Below are 20,874 nucleotides of genomic sequence, written 5' to 3'. Positions count from 1 at the left end.
CACACCACAGTGTGTCCTTGTACCTGTGTCAGGGATTTGGGTCGTTTCATGCATGTCTCCTACTGTGCACATGTCTCCTACTGTGCACACGACTGTCCTTAGAAAGAAGCACAACTCTGGTCACAGGGCTTGCACACCTCCAACTTTACGAGACAGTCTTCAGTTGGTTTTCCAAAATGGCTACATAGCCTTTTGTGGGCACATTAGCAGTGAGTGAGAATTCTCAATAACCCAACATCTCACCAGAGTTATTTTTTGGAAGATCTTTACCTCAAAGTCTTTGAAAATGTCAGTCCTCTTTCCTGAAACATTCCTTTTGTCTAGGTCACCACCAAGGACCCTTCTTCCCAGACCCCTTTAGATCGTATTCCTTGCTACCCTTGGCTCCCATAGCTCCCCACACTGTCCACTCCACAGTAGACATCACAGTGCTCAGTTGCAGCCTGTCTGCTTTCCCATCCTACCTCTCAGTAGACTGGGAACTTCCTGAAGGCAGGGTGTTTATGGAGGACAGCGTTGGTGCACAGTTAGTGTTTGGTCCATCACTGCTGAACAAAATGGTTACAATCCCTTCCTTCCCCCAACCCAGGACTCTCCTCAACCACTGGGAGGCCAGGTGACTATTAAGGCTTTTCATAGAATTGTTGCCAAAACAACAAATAATAACTCCAGGGAAATTAATTGTCAGATCTGCTCTTTCATTAGTGGCTCATCAAAGGGCTGTGAGACCCCAGGGGAACTCTTAAAAATAAGTAACCTATCAGCATGGGAGGAAAGACATCTTCTCCCCGGAAGCCCCCTCTACCAATACAACATGCAAACAGACACACCTCCTGTGAATTGCCGGGCCTGGCCATTTAACACAGTTATTACCAACTCCCCCTTAGTGAATTACAGGCAAGAGCCTCGAGAGAGCTTTCAGAGATCTTCAAATGGATGTTAAAAAGCCTGCGGTTGCTCAGCCTGGCTCAGCTAATGGCATTTATTACTTGGAGAATAGGGTATTTACATAAAGCTGGATTTTTATTAGAGCGGTCAGGTGGTTCCTGAAGGGGAGGGAGGAAAGAGAAGGAAGGATGGAGGTGCAAGCATCCTACCTCAGCTCCAGCAGATGTTGTCAAGCTCTTGATCTCCACAGGAAAGCCGGTCCTCTCACATGCCAGCATAGGAACAAAGTCTGGGCTTAAGCAGGGTGGCCCTAGGGCAGGAGGGCACCCCACCCCCACGGAAGGCCTCTGAGTTTCCCCTAGAGTAAAGACTCGGCACCATGGATAGCTCACTACCCAGGTCCCTTGGTAGGCATCACTCTTGCTTTGCATTTGTGTGTGTGTGTGTGTGTGTGTGTGTGTGTGTATGTGTGTGTGTGTGTGTGTTAAAGTTAGTTCTTTGACGATTTCATACATTTGTATAATGCATTCTTACCACTCTCTACCCATGCTTTCTCTTACCGTCCTCCCATCTTACCCATTCTTACTGCTCCCTACACGCCCCTTTCCCAGAGTCGTGACTCTCAGCGTTGTTTTGTGACCTATTTAGTACAACCGGTGCCATCTTCATGGCCATAGGATTGGTACTCTCCACTGCACCCTCATGGAGTCACACAATGAAAGCGATGAGTCTTCCTCTCCCTGACTCTATCAGTAGGCAATAGCCCATCCATGCTTTGCTGCTGAAGGAAGGGCCCCTTCTCGTGCAGACCCATTACCGTCAGTCAGCCACAGTTGTTGGAAGTTCATGATTGCGGTGGCTATGTGGTTCCCAGAGGATGGCATTGCATGGCCCTTAGTAAGATCTATCATTGAAGATTTTGGGATGATTTCCCACTTCTTTCAATTACAGTCTGGATTAGACATAGTGATCTATTGGCTTCCCCGGCAGTTGGGGGAGGAGCGTTCTGTATACTCCCCAGAATAGCAAGGAGAGGATAAGGTAAACTGAGGCCACTGTATACTGCTTCAAGGAGCTTCTCTTAATTGTCCATTGCTAAGTGGGGCTTGAGAGATGGCTCAGAGATTAAGAGCATTTAATACTCTTGCAGAAGGCCAGAGTTCGGATCCCAGCACCCACGTCATGTGGGTCACAACCAGCTGTAACTTCAGCTCCAAGATATCTGACACCCTAGTCCAGTCTCTGTGAGCACCTCTCTTCATATGCAAATAAACACACACAAACACACACACACACACACTTTATATTTTTTAAATCTATCACACTTATGGGCTTAAAACAAAGCATCTTCTTATTTCTCATGAGTCGGTGGCTGATCAGGAGATTCCTTTCCTGCACTTGTTTGGATAACCCACGCAATAGCGATCAGCTGCCAGATCCCTTGGGACTGGAGGGCCAGATTAGGAGTATGGATTTAATGGAGGAGGTGATGAAAGGGATGAGTCTGGGAGAGGTGGCACTGAGAAGAACATTCCAGGAAGAATGAAAACAAATGAATGACACAACAAAGGGGCTGCCAGGGAGCCATGGGGATTGGTAAGCGGTTCAGATGGGAGAGCATCGGGGGTCATGGGGATTGGTAAGCGGTTCAGATGGGAGAGCATCGGGGGCCATGGGGATTGGCAAGCAGTTCTGATGGGAGATCATAGGGGGGCATGGGGATTGGTAAGTGGTTCAGATGGGAGAGCATTGGGGGCCATGGGGATTGGTAAGCGGTTCTGATGGGAGAGCATAGGAATTGAGAGTGAATGACTTCAGGTAACTTTGGCAGAAGTAAGCAGGACACTGGATACTTGATACTGTCCCATAGATTGAAGGGACTGGAGTGATAAATATTCACCAGTATATAGTTGCCACCTCTCAGCATCCCCATTCTACATATGAAAACATTGAGGCTTTCCCAGCGACAGAGATGTGATTCAGAACCCAAGTGTTCAGCTTCAGAACTTGTGGTTCTGATTACAATATTCCATAGCCTTTCCAAATGGGTAGGATGCACAAACCTCACAGCACATGCATGTACAGACACCACAGATACACACCCAGAGCCAAGAGAGATGGCACACACCTGTAATCCCAGCAATCTGGAAGCGGAGTGTTGTGTGACTTTTCCTGGAAAGAGGGCACCATGACAGTATAAATAAATTATCACATTAAGTCCAACTTAAAGAACCAGTGAGTTTATTGGGGTTACTTATGGGAGTATGGGGTGTGTGAGGGGCTACCTTACTGCCTTGGATATCTCAAAGGCAGCTGCATCACTGACAAGCCCATCTCAGCATGGGTGATAAATCAAAAGCCACACTAACACAGGAGATGACTCATGAAACATGTGTCCCTGGAGCTCCCTGTTCAATCTGCAGGCAGTTAGACTGGCCAGGAAGGTCAAGAGCTGGTGTTGGTTCCTAGCCTGGCTCACTCTGTTTACCATTTTGTACACCAAACATGCCTTGTGCTTCTCTGATGAGCCTGGCCCTGGCCCTCAGGGTGAATGAGCTGATCGACGATGAGCAAGCTTCCAGCAAAGACACACACAGTCTCCCTCCATCTTCCCTCAGAGGGAGGGCTGAAGTCATCAAAGCCAGCCAGTTTTTCTCTGCTCCTGCTCTCTGAGGGGCATGAGCTGACAACCCTAGGCTGGACCCAGTCTCTCAAAGCTCTTCTGCATTCCGAGGGAATCACTCCCCAGAGGTTTGGCAATGGTCACCTGCTAGGGATAATGTCAGTGTCTATCATCATGTGTCAAAGGGAGATCTAGATCCTTCCTACAGGCTCTAGGTGGTCTTCCTGGTGTCTCAGAGTTTTAGAAGTGTGTATCTGAACTGAACACACTCAGATAAGACTCCTACAAAAGCATCCTGGAGAACAAACAGTTAAAAGGGAGGGAATCATTGAAATGTTTTTCTTTTATTAGTCTGATTCTCCAACACAAACTGACCGACACCAGCAGGCTTAATTCAAATGAAATGCACGTCGTTGGCGCTATAAAAATGACTTTATCGCAGCAAGGAAGAGCGATTAGGAGAAATAAATATGTGTATGATTGAGGGCAGGATGCCCAGTGACAGGAGATGGAGGAGGCAGATTGCTATCTTGCTTCAGCCTAGGCTGGACTGCTGATGCCCTGGAGGCTGTCCCCCTCACTCTGTGGAGGTAGATGGCCACAGAGTCAACCCTGTTCCAGCCATACTGGGCAGCTGCCACTTGACACAGGAAACAGCCAGCCTGGGCTTACCCTGGCCACCCTGACCTCCTGGTGCAGTCAGTGCAAAGGAAACAGAAACAGAAGAAGGTATGTGGACCCAGCCTCATTGGATTTGGATGCCAGCTGCCCCAGTAACGGTTGTGTGGCCTTAGGAAAGTTGCTTAACCTAACCTCACTGTCTCCACTGGGAAATGGAGCTAATGATAACAGAGTGGGCCTTGTTGCTCTACTTTGCTGCAAAGATTAAGTGCTTAACACACATGGAGTAGTGATGGTTGACTGGGGATGTAGCTCAGTTGGTAGAGTGCTTGCCTACCATGCTTGAAGCCCTGGGTTCAATACCCAGGACTATAAAAAAAACCTACTGTGGTGGCAGATGCATATAATTACAGCAGTGGAGAGATGGATGCATCCTCAACTACATATCTAGTTCAAGGCCATCCTGAGACACATGAGTCCCTGTCTCAAAGGGAAAAAAAGTGATGTTCCTACTATGGAAACCAGGGTGGTTTATCAGTGCCAGCCTCTCTATTGATTTTCCTACTGCATTTCTGGGACTGGACAGGACCACTCAGGACCTATGCCTCCTTGAGAAGGAGTCAACTAGTGTAGCTAGAGTTTTCCTGCCTTGCCCACAGTCAGGACAAATCTTTGTCACCCGCCAGTCCCAAATCCGCTCAGACCCAACCAAGTAAACACAGAGACTTATATTGCTTACAAACTGTAGGGCCGTGGCAGGCTTCTTGCTAACTGTTCTTATATCTTAAATTAACCCATTTCTATAAATCTATACCTTGCCACGTGGCTTGTGGCTTACCGGTGTCTTCACATGTGGCTTTTCATGGCGGCGGCTGGTAGTGTCTCTCCACCTCAGCCTTCCACTTCCCAGAATTCTCCTCTCTCCTTGTCCCACATACTTCCTGCCTGGCCACTGGCCAATCAGTGTTTTATTTATTAACCAATCAGAGCCATTTGACATACAGACCATCCCACAGCACTTCCCCTTTTCTTTTTTTTTTAAAAAGGAAGGTTTTAACTTGTACACATCTCCAAAGCCAGCTTGGTATATTTGGGAATTTGGGCATAGCTTCTCTTACTACTTCCTGCTGGAGGGGGGCGCTGTATCTTATGGGGACACAGAAGTTTCCAGTCTGAGGAAGCAAGACCAGCTGAGGAATTGGCAAGGTGAGATAGCTGTGGCTTGTTCTGGCTCTGATCTTCCAGGGTTCACCCCAATAACTAGCCTCAGGTTTGACTTTATTAATAAGAACTTTTAAGATTCCTGCTACAACCTAGGGATGCCTGTAACAGGGCAAGTATGCCTGTGACCTGCTACATCAAGCAACAACATTTGTGCATGGAGCTTCCCATTAGCAGGACAGCTGTGGGGTGTAAATGGAAGTTTCTGTCCCACCAGCAATTTCTAAATACCAAATAATTGTTCAGAGGCTTACATTAATTATAAATGATAGGTCAATAGCTCAGGCTTATTACTAACTAACTCTTACACTTAAATTAATCCATGATTCTTATCTATGTTAGTCACATGGCTTGGTACCTTTTCTCAGTACGACATTTTCATCTTGCTTCCTCTGCGTCTGGCTGGTGACTCCTGACTCTGCCCTTTCTCTTTCTACCAACCTTAGTTTGGTAACCCTGCCTATACTTCCTGCCCAGCTACTGGCCAATCAGTGTTTTATTAAACCAGTTTGAGTGAGACAAATCTTTACAGTGTACACGAGGATTTTTCCACAGCGGTGGGGCTAACCTCTGAGGATTAGAGATTCCTGGAACTTGGTAGCTGTGTGGCTTTAGGCAATTATTTTACCTCTCTGGGCCTCAGCACCCAGCAACCCTTAAACCATAGGGTTGATATGAAGAAAAATAAGCCATTTTCAGGAGGCAGCTCAATCCCGAATGGGAAGGGTCAATAAACACCAGCAACTAATAGAACCTATTATTCTGACCTATCTCCCCTCACATCTGAGTCTAGATATTATCTGTCAGGTTTCTAAAAGGCCACTCCTTCATGTAAGTATTGAAGAAACATATCCACACACCCCTCTCTGCCTCCCCCTGCACCCTCCTTCCTTCCTCAGATACTAGATGATGCTATTCCACATCCCAGTGAAACTGCAGAGAACAGAACAAAGTCCTGTCCTCAAGATGCTCACAGCCTGGTGCCCAGACAGACTAGAAACCAACCGACTGACCGTTCCCGTACAGCTGTGGGTGCTTAGTGCTGTGAAATGTGGTCAGACCTGGCCTGCAGCAATGCCTCTTACCTGTCCCCTGTCCCTGGGTCACCCTTACCCCACCACCCCTCCCACCCCCAAATGGCGGAAGGATCATTCTAGAACACAAAAGTAGCCAATCCCCTCTCCTCACGATCATCCCCTCTCCCCTCAATCCCATCCTCGGATTATATGCCAGGCACTCTGTATGGAATTTAAGACCCTTCCAGAAGGAGACCCACTCAGTCCTCAGCTGTGGGCCCTGAGGCCTGGATCCCTGCAGGTTTGGCCAGGGTCTTAAGTGGGTGTCCTCATTGAACGAAGGCACCTGAGGAGTTGGGTGCCTCCTGTCTCTGGGTACTAGAGGGCATCAATCTAACACCTTTTCCTTTCCGTGGGGCAAGGGTCTGGGGATGGGACAGAGCCAAAATCAAAAGCAGGATGACAGGCAGTGTCTAGGGTAGCCTGACACTAATGAGATCATCAGATTGAAAGTCACATTTTGGTCCTGAAGGACAGAAAATGGGAGCTTCTGGTCACTGACCATCAGGACCCTTCTCCACACCCCTTTGGAGCAGGTGAGCACATTGGAGAAATGGGGCGGGGTGCAGCAAGGTCTAGCTTGGGGCACAGAGCCTCCAGAATACAGGTTAAGTCTCGGCCCCTGCCAGGCTGGAGCCAACTTTGAAGTCCACTGTGTCCCCACCTAGGGAACCATAAAGTCCTGGGCACGCTCACGGTCCTCCCTCTGTTTCCAGACAAACCGCAGCTTTCCTGTCTATTGCCTGGAAAGCGTAGACCCTACTGGCCGCTCCTTCTGGTCTCAGCTTAAATGCCACCTCCTCAGGGCAGCCTCCCTGGTCAGCCTGTCAGCCCCAAACTTGCTCCTAGGGTGTTCTCTCTGTTTCTTCCTCCTTCAAATCTTCTGGTGCCCACTGCCGGGCCTTCGGCAGGCTCTTCACTGTCTTCCCTGGCCCAGGGCTCACACTACTCTGATTTCTCCTTGGACACTGGCACCTTGTCCTCCCCTCCCTCTACAAGGCACTCTCAGTAGTACTGGCTAAAAGCACTAAGAGGCTGAGTGGTGCCCAGCCCGGGCTCCTGGCAGAGGGTGGATGGCCTCAGTCCTCACTGTGCCTGGGCTGGGCCTGTTGGCCTTGGGGATTGTACCCTTTCAGCTTTCTCCCGACACAAGCTTCCAGGCTAGGGTTTTTACAACCTCTAGCCCCACTGCTCAGTTTAAGGCTGTAGTCCAGACTTGCAAATCCTCCTGCAAGAAAGACCCTGCCTCCAGAGGGGGAGGGACAGAAAAGGTCAGCGGAGGGAGAGGACTTGATAGGCCACACTGGGAGTGGAGAATGGAGGTCTGAAACTGGATCTTAATCAAGGCAGCTGGACCTCATGACCAGTCTCCTTGGGCACTGTATTCCACCTCAATAGTAAGAGCCCAATGGGGTCATCCAGCAGCTACAGCTGCTTGCTTTATAGTGGAGCTCTTCAAATTATGTTGAAAATATTTAGCCCAGACATAAGCTGTGTCCAGTTGAAAACAGCAAATGTGAGAACTGGCACACTAGACCTAGAAGAGTGAAAGCTCAGAGTCCTGAGGGCCAGAGCATCAACGCTGGACCACTAACCGGCATGCCCTTCCCCTCCCCGGGTCTCCAAACAGAACCACCACCCATCGCCCGCTCCGCAGTGTGCCAGGAAATGTGGGAGGTTTTCTCATGCATCACGATACGCCTTACGCGTGGATGATCACCTTCACTTGGGAAAGGAAAAACCGAGGATCAGAAATGTGAAGTTCTTCATGAGAGGAAGGGTGGTCCCGGGTTCTGTGGAGGGAGCTGTGAGCAGCAGCTCTCTAGGCAGGGGTGAGGGGGAGAAGAGGCAGGGCCAGCCTCTGGCTTTCACAACCATGAATAGTTAAAAGGCAATTACAATGCTAATTTGCATCGCTGAAGGGCGGCAGAAGCTGAGCTGGGACAGCCAGCTCTCTGGAGATCCCCGCCTAGGCCATGGCTGAGACACAGCACACGCACTGGCTTCTCCGGCCCCGGAAGAAGCAATTCCCCGCTCTTTCATAAGGCTCTTCTCTGACAGGCTCCTGTGAATGTGGCCTGGAGCTCTTTTTATTTTTAAACTACTGTGTCTCAGTCTCCTTGTCTGTAAAATGGGATGATATAGTGTCCATGCCAGGTTTGAAGGACACAGTGCCTGCCTGAGGCTGAGGGAGGAAGATCACAAGTCAAGGCCACCCTGGCTACATAAATAAGTCAAAGCCATCTTGGGCTACACAGTGAGAGCTGTCTCAAACAAACAAACAAAAAACAACAAAGGACATGGTACCCATAAAGGCCTCAGGAAGATGTTTGGTGTACAGGAAGTGTCAGTCAGAGGCAGCACAGGGATGGTGCAGACCCTGGACAGGGCGCCTGGCATGTCCCGCTATGGTGTACATGGTCCCAGCCTGTGGTTGGGGGAGAGACAGTTAAGCAGTTAGGGAACAGATAGGAGAGGCTGACAGGTTAGAATGGAGACGAGAGGGTGGTGTGTGAGCTGCTGGCTGAGGGAGGACTTCAGGGCAGAAGACTCGTCTGTCAGGCCCGGAAGTGAGTCTATACTAGGTGTGGTGGCACACACCTTTAATCCCAGCACTTGGGAGGGAGAGGCAGGCAGATCTCTGTGAGTTCAAGACCAGTCTTGTCTACAAAGTGAAGGTGAGTTCCAGGATAGCCAGGGCTCTACAGAGAAGCCCTGTCTCAAAAACCAAAAAAAAAAAAAAAAAAAAAAAGGAAGAGGAAGAGGTGACTCTCTACACTCACCAGACAGAGGCTACAGTGAGGGTGAGGGACACTGCCTCTCACCACCCACGTCCCATAGTCTCTAAGCACACTCACAGGCGGAGGCCACTCACCAGGCACACATTGGCAGACAATGGCAAGCGTCTTAGAATTCAGGCTGGGTTGAGCCACCAGAGCGGTTAATGTGACCCTTGTTCTAAACATCAGCTCATAACAAGGGAACTGGCCATGAGTACGTCCTCTGTGACAGATGCTGTAGCAATGATCAAGAGTCCTTGAGTAAGAGACAGGGCCAGAGATTAGCATCAGGCGAGGTTATCTTATATTTGTATATTTCCTATAATTCAATCTATTGATATAACATATAATATATAAATATTAAAAAGTGTGTTTCTATAATTTTATGGATTATGTAAATATATTTTAATGTATAATTTATATTTATATTAGCATCAGAAAGGGCCTGAGGGAAAAGACAGCCTAGCTTCTCTCCTCCTGAATCAACTCTCAGGGTCTCAGGTGTCTCCAGGAAAGAAGATTTACAGTCAGGTGCCTGCAAGTGATCAAGAATTATTATTATTTTGTTGTTGTTGTTTTTTGAGACAGGATTACTCTGTATAGCCCTTCCATGCACCTTTAATCCCAGCACTCGGGAGGCAGAGGCAGGCAGATCTCTGTGAGTTCGAGGCCAGCCTGGCCTACAGAGTGAGTTCCAGGACAGCCAGGGCTACACGGAGAAACCCTGTCCCCAAAACAGCAAAAACAAAAAACAAAAAACAAACAACAAACAACAACAAAAAAGAATTATTAATGTTTTATAAAAGATAGGGTCTCATGTAGCCCGTGCTGGTCTCAAACTCGCTATGTAGGCCATACTGGACTTGAATTCTTAACTGCCTTCACCTCCTAAGTGCTGCAATCACAGGTGTGTGTATATATGTGTGTATGTGTGTGTATGTGTGTGTGTATGTATGTGTGTGTATGTTTGTGTATGTGTGTGTATGTGTATGTATGTGTGTATGTGTGTGTGTATGTGTGTATGTATGTGTGTATGTATGTGTGTATGTATGTGTGTGTATGTATGTATGTATGTGTGTGTGTATGTGTGTGTGTGATTACACTCAGTCCGTGCAGTGCTGGGGATTGTGTGTGTGATTACACTCAGTCTGTGCAGTGCTGGGGATTGTGTGTATATGTGTGTGTATGTATGTGTATGTGTGAGTGTATGTGTGCATGTGTGTGTATGTATGTGTGTGTGTGTGTGTATGTGTGTATATGTGTGTGTATGTGTGTGTATGTGTGTGTGTGTGATTACACTCAGTCTGTGCGGTGCTGGGGATCAAACCCAGTGTCTTGGGCATGCCAGGCAAGCATGCTACCAGCTAAGTTACAGCAATAGCCCAAAACTAGATGTTAAGGAGTGGGGCTACAGGAACATTCTGTTCCCGGGGCTGGCCGAGGCTCCCCAGCTTGTGCCTGCCACCCTGATCTCTGGTTGTCCCACCTCCCTGAAAACATTCCTCATGCCCATCACTCCACCAGCAGACAGAAGGACCATTCCTGCCGCATCCTGGCAAGTGGAAAGCATAAGAGTGGGGACCTCGTGGAGGGTTATCAATGTGTTGGGGGTGGGGATGCTGTTTCCTGCAAAATGGCTGTACTGGGGCTGGGAGGCTGGGCTGCCCCAGGCCCATCTCCAGCTCATTCATTGATGGAGACTTGGAGAAAATACTGATTTTTTTTTAAGCAGTGGAGACAGAGAGCAATCTGGGTTGCTATGCAACCAGCGCCTGTGCCCAGCAGATAACACCAGAGGAATTAACTGTCCTTGTCCTGCTCAGGCTCCAGAGGAGGGGCTGATGCCAGTGGTTGAACCACAGCTTCCCCCACCTGCCAACCCCTGGCTCCACTGTGTGTGTGTGGGGGGGGACCTGAAGCCAGGTCCCAATCCCTTGCTTTACAAAGAGCATCCAAGGGGGACCCCTTGCCTCCTGTTAGGGGGTACCTGACTGCAGGGTGAGGAGGGGCCCTCTGAGCTCTTAGATGCTGCATAACCCTGTCTGCTTTGATCTGCAAATGAGCTGTGAATTCAAGACAAACCTGGACTGGACGGGAAGCTGTGAGAAGGCCCTGGCTGGTGACAGGCTGCTGAGGGGCTGGCTAGGGCCAAGAACAAGATGGGCAGAATGAGGCCATCTCCTGGGGCTGCAGAGAGGTCTGTGTGTTCACTGGCCCCGCTCCTGCAACAAGCCTCCAGGCCCAAGGAGGAACCGGGCTGGGAGGAGGGCAGGCCATTCTGGAGTAGACGGGTCTGCTGAAGCTGGCAGGACCTTGGCATTCTGGGAAGAGCAGGGACAGTCAGATCCAGGGCTTGGAGAACTGAGCGCAGCCTGTCTGAGGGACTTGGGATGAAGGGGTGAGACCTAGGGAGATGCGGCAATACATGCATGGGCTTCAGACTGAGTCCTGTGCTGTTTGTGAATATGGGCCACCAGGAGCCTGGACAGCAGGAGCAGGACTCATCTTCTCAGGAGCAAAGCCATTGTATCTACAGTTGTGCGAGTCCCGCTCTCTCTCTCTCTCTCTCTCTCTCTCTCTCTCTCTCTCTCTCTCTCTTCTTTTCTCTCTCTGTCTCTCTTCTTTTCTCTTTTTTTCCCTTCCTTTTTGTCTCCTGTGAGTTGTAACCCTATCATGGGCAATGAAAGACTAAGAGTCTCTCTTCCAATTTTTGGCCCCCAAAATGGTAAATACATTTATTTTTCCACTTTCATATAAATAATATTGTTTCCTCTTAACGTGGGTAAGTGTTCAGACCCAAACCTGGGTTCAAACACACTCAGCGCTGTGTGATCTTGGGCCAGTCACTTTACCTCCGAACACCAGTCATTTGTCTATCCTGTGAACTTGCCATGAGGATGGAAGGGACTGTGTGCCAGGTTGAGCTCACGAAAAACTGCCTTTACTGTGGATGAAAGCAGGTTGACTATCGGTTCTTTCTTTTGGTTCAGACTTGAGGGATAGTCAGTGCACTTGGTCGGTGGAAGCCATGACTGCTGTCCTCTGCTGTCCTGGGCCTTCAGGTGCCAGTGGACTGCAGGGTCTAAGCTGCCGGCTGCTGCTCCCAGTATGCCCACAGTCTGCATCCCAGAGGATGCAGAGTGGAGATGGGGGAATCTCTGGCCCAGGGGCGTTCCACAGCATCAGAGGCCAAGCTCAGGGGCTGGCCTTCCTGCTAGGCCAGCAGCAGCCCCCATCCCCACCTGCCCTCTGTGTTCCTTCCTCTCCTTGCCCCACTTACTGAGCAAAAGTCTTGTTTCCATGTTGCCATGGTTACCATTTACTTGCGCACTCTCACACCAGGCTCCAAGCTAACAGGCTTGGCGGGGGCATTATTAGCTCATTTATTCCTAACAGCAGCCGAACTTGAACCTCATTTTTAACCCTTTGAGGTCATCTGAAAACTTTTCTTGCGCAGACACCATTCCCGAACAGGAAAATGCACTTATTCTCACAGCACAGTTCCAGGAGTTTGGACAAACATAGCAATAATCCACGTGATCATCTCTGGTCTAAGACACCTTCTTTATCCCAGAGAGCTTCCTGGTACTCAGTCTGTCAGTCCTCCCAGCTCCTCCACAGACCTTTCCTCCCACAGGCTCTGTCTGTCTGTCTATCTTCCTTCCTCCTTCCCTTTATTCCTTCTCCCCTTCCTTCCTCCCTTCTTTCCTTCCTTCCTTTCTCCCTCCCTCCCTCTCTCCCTCCTCCCTTCCCGCCTTTCTTTCCTTGCTTTTTTTTTTTGCAGAGCTACAGGTGGGACCCAGGGCCTTGGACACATTAGGCAAGTACTTGAATCACTGGCCCCAGAGATGTGCTTTCTATCTTTCACGTTAGTTTTGACTCTAAAAGTTATTTTATTTATTATTATTATTGTTGTTGTTGTTGTTGTTATTATTATTATTATTAGTGTGTGTGTTTTTGATGTAGAAGTGTTGGCATGTGTGCCACTGCTTGTGTATAGCAGTCAGAGGACAGCTTTGTGGAGTCAGTTCTCTCCAGGAGTTCAACTCAGGTCATCAGACTTGTGCAGCAAGTGCCTTTTAGGTTAAGACCTCTCACTGGCCCCTCACTTGAACTTTTCTACATCCTAAGAGTGAAATCAGTGTCTGTTTCCTACCTGCCTTCTCTTGCCTTGGACGTGTTCCTTTTCAGAAGGATTATTTTTACATGATTATTGTACTTTAATTACACCTGCCCCTCCCCTTTAATTACTGAGGAGTTGCTGTGGACTGATTTGTGAGCAGGCAGGGAAGCCTCTAGGGGAACTATGCAGGCCAGCACCTTGTCTTGGCCCTCTCTCCCCCAGAACTATGAATGCCCTTTCCATGGCCATGGTGGTGTTAGGTCAGGCCCACCTGATGAGCAGTTTATCTCTCCTCAGAGGCTTTACACACCAGGACCTGAGACCCAACAACACCCAGCGATGTGCACAAGGTGCTGAATCTCCACCAAGAACTATGAGAATTTCCCAGCCCTAGAACCCCAGGGCTCTCCAATCTCAGGCAAGCTTGGGATGGAAGGGCCTCTACTGCCTTGCACAGGGGTGAAAACCCAGGAATTGGATTGAATCTTTAATCTGGAGATCTGGCAACCTGACAGGAGGGTGAGTCAACACCCCACAGACCTGTCTTCCAGGCCTTTGCTAGCAGATTATGAAGGGAGGGGAAACAGTGGATCGTTTTAAAGTTTAGTCTTGCCCCTCTGGTCAGGTTCTCAGTCTTGACCTAGATTTGTGGGGGTTATAAATGCCATGCCTACTGAATCATGCCTTATATTTCCTTCTGAGCCAGGCAGGATTGTTTGGATGCCATCTAGGCTGACCCCAAAACAGGCACACCTCAAGTAGATTCCTTCCTCCAGAATGGAGTGCAAGTGTGCCCTTGGGACAGAGAATATCCAGCGTGTCTGACATTGAGCCCTTACCAGCCCCAGAGCTCAGCAAAAGAGGTCAGTGACCTGGAAGTAGCCATAATTGGAGCCCACCTGGCAATAGGAAGCAGGGTTTATTAAGCATATGAATCCTGAAGAAATTAGGGGGCCATTTGGCCTCAGCTGTGAGGTCTCTTATCTTTGCCCAGCAGGATTTCATTGGAGCTGTAGACACAGAGGACAAGTGAGGACAAGCTGGTTAATTAAGGCCACATTCTATAACTGGGCCTTTGGGTCAGTGCCCTCTGGTGCCCCAGACTCGCCTCCACCCTGGTCTCAGTCTCCTTCAGCCATGGTGACTTCTCAAGTCCTGCGGACATCACTACTTCCAGAGGTGGGAAACAGAGGGCCTGGCTGCCTGGTCCTTAAAGTTAGGTTCGGACATCAGCTAACTCTGTAAGGATGTAAACACTAGCTTTATGCTAAATTATCACTGCTGTGAGGTCCAGCCTCCAGCAGCACAGGGTTTAATGGGGAGCTTACAGGGTCGGCGGACCTTCCACCAGCAGTAAGTCTTTCTGAAGTATGGTTAGTCTAACAGAAGGGAAGAGTGATAAAAACTGGCAATTAATTTGTAAGAGAGTAAAACCAGTCTTGACTGGACTTCTGAGGGGACATCCACAGTAGGCCCGGATGAGTGAAGTAGCCCCAACCCTAAAATCCTTCTTGAGGTTGGTCAGGGCTATGCTTTCTCAGCAAGGTGATCCTGGGCTACAGTGGGGTCTTCCATACTGGTGGATCCCAGTAGGAGTTCTGGAAACTAACATCTAACTAGAGGTTCACTGTAGAAAGCGTGGAAGGGACAGGTGGAAATGACTGACAGGGCCACATCTGATGTTCCCAGGGACCGTAGTCTGGTAGCTGGACTTCGCTTCATTACTCAAACACTGTCAGCATGGGGACATGGGCTTGCTGGCTTTTTGGAAAGGCTTTCCATGTGCCTGACGCATAAGGAGGCGGCTAGTGGTTGGCCTCCTGAACCAGCTGGTCCTGGGGGACTTTGATGGAGAGGGCTCCTTGTTGATTGTGGTGTCTGTCTCTTCCCAGCACACATGCTTGTTCTGTGAAAAGTTCTTCCCTGCATAGGGACTTTGAGCTTGTGACATCACCCACCTGGCTTCTGTTCACATCCATTTTTTTAAAAGCTAGACATGTGGAGCCAGAGAGTTGGCTCAGCAGTTAAGAGCACTGGCTGCTCTTGCAGAAGACCAGGATTCAATTCCCAGCACTACAGGGCAGCTCATAACTGTCTGTGACTCCAGTTTCAGGAGATCCATTGCCCTCTTCTGGCCTCTATGAACACCAGACACATACATGATATACAGATGTACATGCAGGTAAAGCACCCATGCACATAAAAATAAATAATTTTTTGAGACAAGATCTCATGATGTAGCCCTGGCTATCTGGAATTCACTATGTAGACCAGGCTGGCTTCAAACTCACAGAGATCCACCTGCCTCTGCCTCTAAAGATGTGCATCACCATACCAGGCTTAAATAAATAATTTTTAGAAACTGGTCACATAATGCATATTTATGAAATATTAAGATGAGATGAACAACATATTGCAGTGTAGGGGTGAGTGGGAAAATTAGAAATGAAAAACCAGTGTCTCACAGAACTCTCTAGTGAGGACATTATAGAAAGGATCTATATGACTGCTTAATGGTAAGTTTACATTTTAAAAGCTTATTTAATTTACTATTATTGCATGTTTATGTGCTCATGCACATACACCATTGCATACAAGCAGAGGACAACTTGGTGGAGTTGGTTCTTTTTTTCCACCTTTGTGTGAATCCCAGGGATTTAGGTCACTGGTCTTGTGTGCCAATTGCCTTTACCCACAGATCCATCTTGCTGGGGCACCTAATACGAAGTTCACTCAACACGTCTTCCTCTATCTCTTCTCGGTGGTAAACCAGCTTTACTATCTTGGGAAGCTGCTGCAGGTTTTGTTCTTTATACTTTTGTCTTCTGAGACAGGATCTCATTAGGTCACCTGGCCAGGAATTCGTCTTCCTCTTGCCTCAGCCTCCCAAGTACTGAGGATTACAGACAGGCACCCCAAAGATCTCCTTTGAAGTTATTTCACGATGACAACTTATTTAACTCAGCTTTTAAACTCTCCAACACAACAAATTATTTGGTACATTTGCATTTATAATAAACTATGCTACACATTTCATTAAATATATTAATCAATATTAAATCAGAAACATACAACATAGTTAACAAAGCATTATGTGTTGAAATAAAGAGTCAATAAATAAAAAGCCATTAACTAATAAAATATAGTATTGATGTTGAATGTTAGAATTTTATTTATTTTTTGGAGGGTTCAAGACAGGGTTTCTTTGTGTATCCCTGGCTGTCCTGGAACTCATTCTGACCTTAAACTCAGAGATCCCCTGCCTCTGCCTCCAGAGTGCTGGGATTAAGATGAGCATCACCACTGCCCAGTAAATATTAAAATTTTTGTACCACACAAACAAAGTTTTACTAACTTGAAAGGGCTGCTACCGACTGCCAAATATTAAGGAGACTTTTTTTCCGGAGCTGAGGACCGAACCCAGGACCTTGCGCTTGCTAGGCAAGTGCTCTACCACTGAGCTAAATCCCCAACCCCAAGGAGACTTTTTGCCATTGCTTTCTGACAGGATTTTTTACAACGTGTGTGTGTGTGTGTGTGTGTGTGTGTGTGTGTGTGTGTGTGTGTGTGTGTGCGTGTGCGTGCGTGCCATGATGCACATGACATGTGGATGTCAGAGCACAGTTTTCCAGAGTTGGTTCTCTCCTTCTACCGTGTGGGTCCCAGGGATAGAACTCAAGTCATCAGGCTTGGCAGCTAGTGCCTTAACCTGTTGGGACATCTTGCTGGCCCTGGTAGGTTTCAAAGGGACTATGTGACACACAGCACAAATGTTGATTCAATAAATATGACACCACAGAGTTTCTTAAAAATTGAACTTTAATAAAAGTTAAGTAAATTAACTTTAAAATATTAATTTAAAAGAATCTGGCCACAAACTGTAGGAATTACCAGTGGAAAGTCCAAAGGCTTTCCCTGAGGCCTGTTATTGGCTTGGCTGTGCCAGGCCTGAGCAGACCCTAACATCCCTTAGGGTGCCAAGTGGAGCAGGGTGAGGGGAAGCCAAGGAGAGCAGTCTGGTATCTGGACAGTGAAGAGAAAGAGAACTTCCGAGCCACCCTCATGTGAGGGGAGACCGAGGCTGCTTCCTGGGGCCGGAGGACACGCTTGCCGAGGGTTTTGTTCAGGACCTGGCTCACAGCCAGGGTCGGGGGGGGGGGTCATTTGCTGTTTCTCCATCTTCTTACTTTGAACTCTTTTAGGGTGCAAGCAAGGTCCAAGTTAGGTGGCCATGAGGCATGGGATTCTGTGTAAGGTAGAGGATCCAGAGGTGTGTGTGTGTGTGTGTGTGTGTGTGTGTGTGTGTGTGTGTACGCATGTGTGTGCACATGGTTGGCATATATTTTTCCATAAAAAAGAAAAATCTCAGCAAAAGTGGAAAGTGGGGTCCCCTTTATCTCCCCACCCCCACCCTAGCATCCCTGTTCAGTTTGCTCCCACCCACCCACTCGGTGACTCACCCCCACCTCCCCTCAGATCCATCAGGGCCGATTGTTCTCTGGTCTCCTCAGTCCAAAGCTCTTGATGGATTTGGTAATTGGGGTAATTACGGTAATTTTACCTTAAAGACAGACAGCTGTGGGTTCCCTGTTGGGGCGCTCCTCCCTGGGCCTCCTGCCAGTGTTCAGGGACAATGGCAAGTGGCTCCCATCCCTCCCTCCCCCCAGAATACAAAGTGGCTGGGTAGGGGTGGAAGCAATGCCTAGACAGCCCCTCTGGCAGCTCAGGGTGGGGGCTGGGACAGCACAGGGTCATTTTCCTCTCCACCACCCAGCACTGGTTCTAGGGATCTGTCTAGCCCAACACATACCCACCCACCACCCCGCCACCCTTTCCCTTTCAGGCCTGAAAACCCAAACAGATTAACCCTACTGTCCCCCCTGTGTGGATGAAGTTCCTTAACGACGCCTAAAAGCTTCTCAGCACTCATCCTTGTAATCGCCAAGGATGAGGGACAAGAAAGAATGATGGACCTGGACCTTGAGTGTCATTTGCCCAAAGCCGAGACCTGCAAGCACCTGCCAGGCTTGGAGGAGCCAGAGTCCACGCTGCTCTGCCCCCAGCGGCATCTTGAGGAACTGCATCCTAATCCACCACCCGGACACCAGAGCCATCCCGCGCTGGAAAAGATCGCTGAATGCTCTGTCTTTGACTTTTGAGTTTAGAAGGCGTCTCCTAGAGCAGAGGTGTCAACCAAGGCCACCACAAATGTGTGAGATCCCCCGCTGGAGTGTCTGGCAGTGAGAGCCCCACGCAGGTGCTCGGAGCAGACCACCAGGACAGGCTCTTGCAGGGACATTGGGGGTTGTGTTTAGGGAGAGCTGAGGCAGCCCTGGGGTAGGCTCAGAATTTCAAGTTGGTTGTTTCCTGCTTCCAAACCTTTCTGGAATGCATCTCCTGTGCCTTCACAGGCAGCTCACTTCTCGGTCGCCGCTCAGGGTACTTGACCGAGCCTGCAGGGTCTGAGTCAGGAAACGACCTCAGGATGCTTGAGCTCCAAGCACACTGTTTCACCTGCTTTGGGGGCCCTTCCACCTGTCTCCTGCTTACCCTCAAATCTCACCTTAAATTCCACTGTGCTTAAGTGGCACATCCCTGGAAACTCACCTCTCCCCAAGGGAAACACCAGACCTGTTCCAGCTCCCCGACCACCTTCACTGAAGAACCCTGCGCCCCCCCATCTCCATCAATTGGAATTACACAGCAATTTGTGCGATGCCTCGTGTTTAACGTTTCTTCCTCCACTGAACTACAGGCTCAAGAGGAAATCCGGCCTCGATTTGGTATCCTGCAGCTGAGAGAGAGAATTCTGTTGCTGCATATTGGAAGTCACATGACCGATTGGCTAGAGCCGGTCTCCTTCAGCACTGGGGAAGGGGGGTGGTGGCTTCAGAATTGTCGATTTGCCCTGCAGCCTCCTCATCATAGTCCTCTTCTGGGCAGCACCTCTGGGTCTCTCCCTTCTTGCACAATGCAGGGCCCACACTTCCTGGATTTAGCCCCCAAGCCCCACCTTCTATACTGGATAGCCAATCCCTGACTCGACTGAAGATTGGAGGTGGGGAAAAGGAGAAAGACCGACTGGACAGGAAAGCTGTGGGTGTGGACTGAGTTGTCCCTCTGCGCCCCCGCAGCCGGAAGACCTCTCGGATTCATACACCCTGGGGTGAACTTCAAGGCGACCCTAGAGAGAATTGTCCAACTCTTTCTATTTGCAGGTCTTTGCGGTCAGTTGTCCCCACGGCTGGCCGCAGTTTGGAATCTGTTCAAGTGTCGCCTCTTTGGTAATGTCTCATTGGCCCATTCCATCACATCCCTTGGGCACCTATGACGCCTGTAAATGTCATTAGGGTTCTCTGTCCAAGGTCTTGTCTGTGACGGAGGTGGTCAGCCTGCCTGCACGTGGGTAGGACTGGGGTCGCAGAGAACGACACCCACCCTACCCCAGCTCTTAACCGAGAACAAGATTCCTGCAACATACACTCTCTCTACCGCTAGGTGGGTGGACACACGACTGAGACTGAGAACTCCCAGGAGCACTGAGCCGCTGAGCTGCCCACAGGCCAGCTTTGGAGAGCCCAGCTCTGGGCAGCTCTAAATGTCATACTTTCCTGGCCTCCTCTCTCTTCTCTATCCATTTGATTTTCTCACACTGTTGTGGTGAAATATTGGGTATCAAATAAAGCTTGTCTGAGGCTCAGAGGACAGAGTCGGCCACTAGATTAAACATAGAGACCAGGCAGTGGTGGCACACACCTTTAATCCTAGCACTTGGGATCTCTGTGAGTTCAAAGCCACCCTGGACTACATGAGATTGATTCAGTCTAGAGGAGAAACAGCCAGGCATTGATGACACACACCTTTAATCCCAGTACTTGGGAGTCACAAGCCTTTAATCCCAGCACTTGAGATCTCAAGCCTTTGCTACCAGTCTTTGGGAAGCACACACGCCATTAATCCCAGCACACGGAAGGAAGTGAAACGGTGGACAGAGAAAGGCACATAAGGCGTGAGGAGACAGGAATAAGAGACCCTTTTCTGCTGAGGACTCAGAGACTTTTGGTCAGAGGATTCATGAAGATAGGATCTCGTCTTCCATTCGGCCTGAGGATTCGGTAATGGTGAGATGTTTCTCTAGTGGCTTGTTCCTTTGTCTCTCTGATCTTTCAGCATTAGCTCCAATATCTGGCTCCAGTTTTTTTTTTTTTTTTAATTGTAAGACTGTTTAGAATTCGAGCAACACATTGTGATGTCTTCTATTTCTGGGTTGATGTCTTTCTTGCCAGTCTATGAGCTCCGTGCAGGCTGGGTCCTTTCCTTTGTAATACTCTGAACTTAGCCCAGCCCAGTGCTGAGCATACAGAAGGCATTCATTGCAGCCGCTAGGAGACTGTAGACCCCTCATATAGCTTCACGGTTCTCTATGCAACTTGAAAACGGTCTCCTGACCCTCTAAGAGTAGTTGGGCAGATTACATGCATCCTGCACAGGTGAAATGGAGTCCAAGACTTGAATGTCCAACCTGGTGTCGCCATGCTAAAG

At 48.9% G+C, this 20,874-nt stretch overlaps 1 long non-coding RNA gene across 1 annotated transcript; it reads right to left on the bottom strand.

Moving 5' to 3' along the window:
* Positions 1-17,203: 17,203 nt before the first annotated feature.
* On the bottom strand, positions 17,204-19,443 carry LOC143272787 (uncharacterized). The gene is made up of 3 exons (XR_013050365.1): positions 18,351-19,443; positions 17,793-17,893; positions 17,204-17,527 (listed from the first exon to the last, which is right to left on the bottom strand). It is a non-coding gene; the product is annotated as an uncharacterized LOC143272787 (long non-coding RNA).
* Between the last annotated feature and the right edge of the window lie 1,431 nt (positions 19,444-20,874).

This window comes from Peromyscus maniculatus, chromosome 4, assembly GCF_049852395.1.
Source record: "Peromyscus maniculatus bairdii isolate BWxNUB_F1_BW_parent chromosome 4, HU_Pman_BW_mat_3.1, whole genome shotgun sequence".
Classification (NCBI taxonomy): Eukaryota; Metazoa; Chordata; class Mammalia; order Rodentia; family Cricetidae; genus Peromyscus; species Peromyscus maniculatus.
The sequence above is the reverse complement of the archived record's forward strand: the minus strand, read 5'-3'. Positions and strand labels throughout refer to the sequence as shown.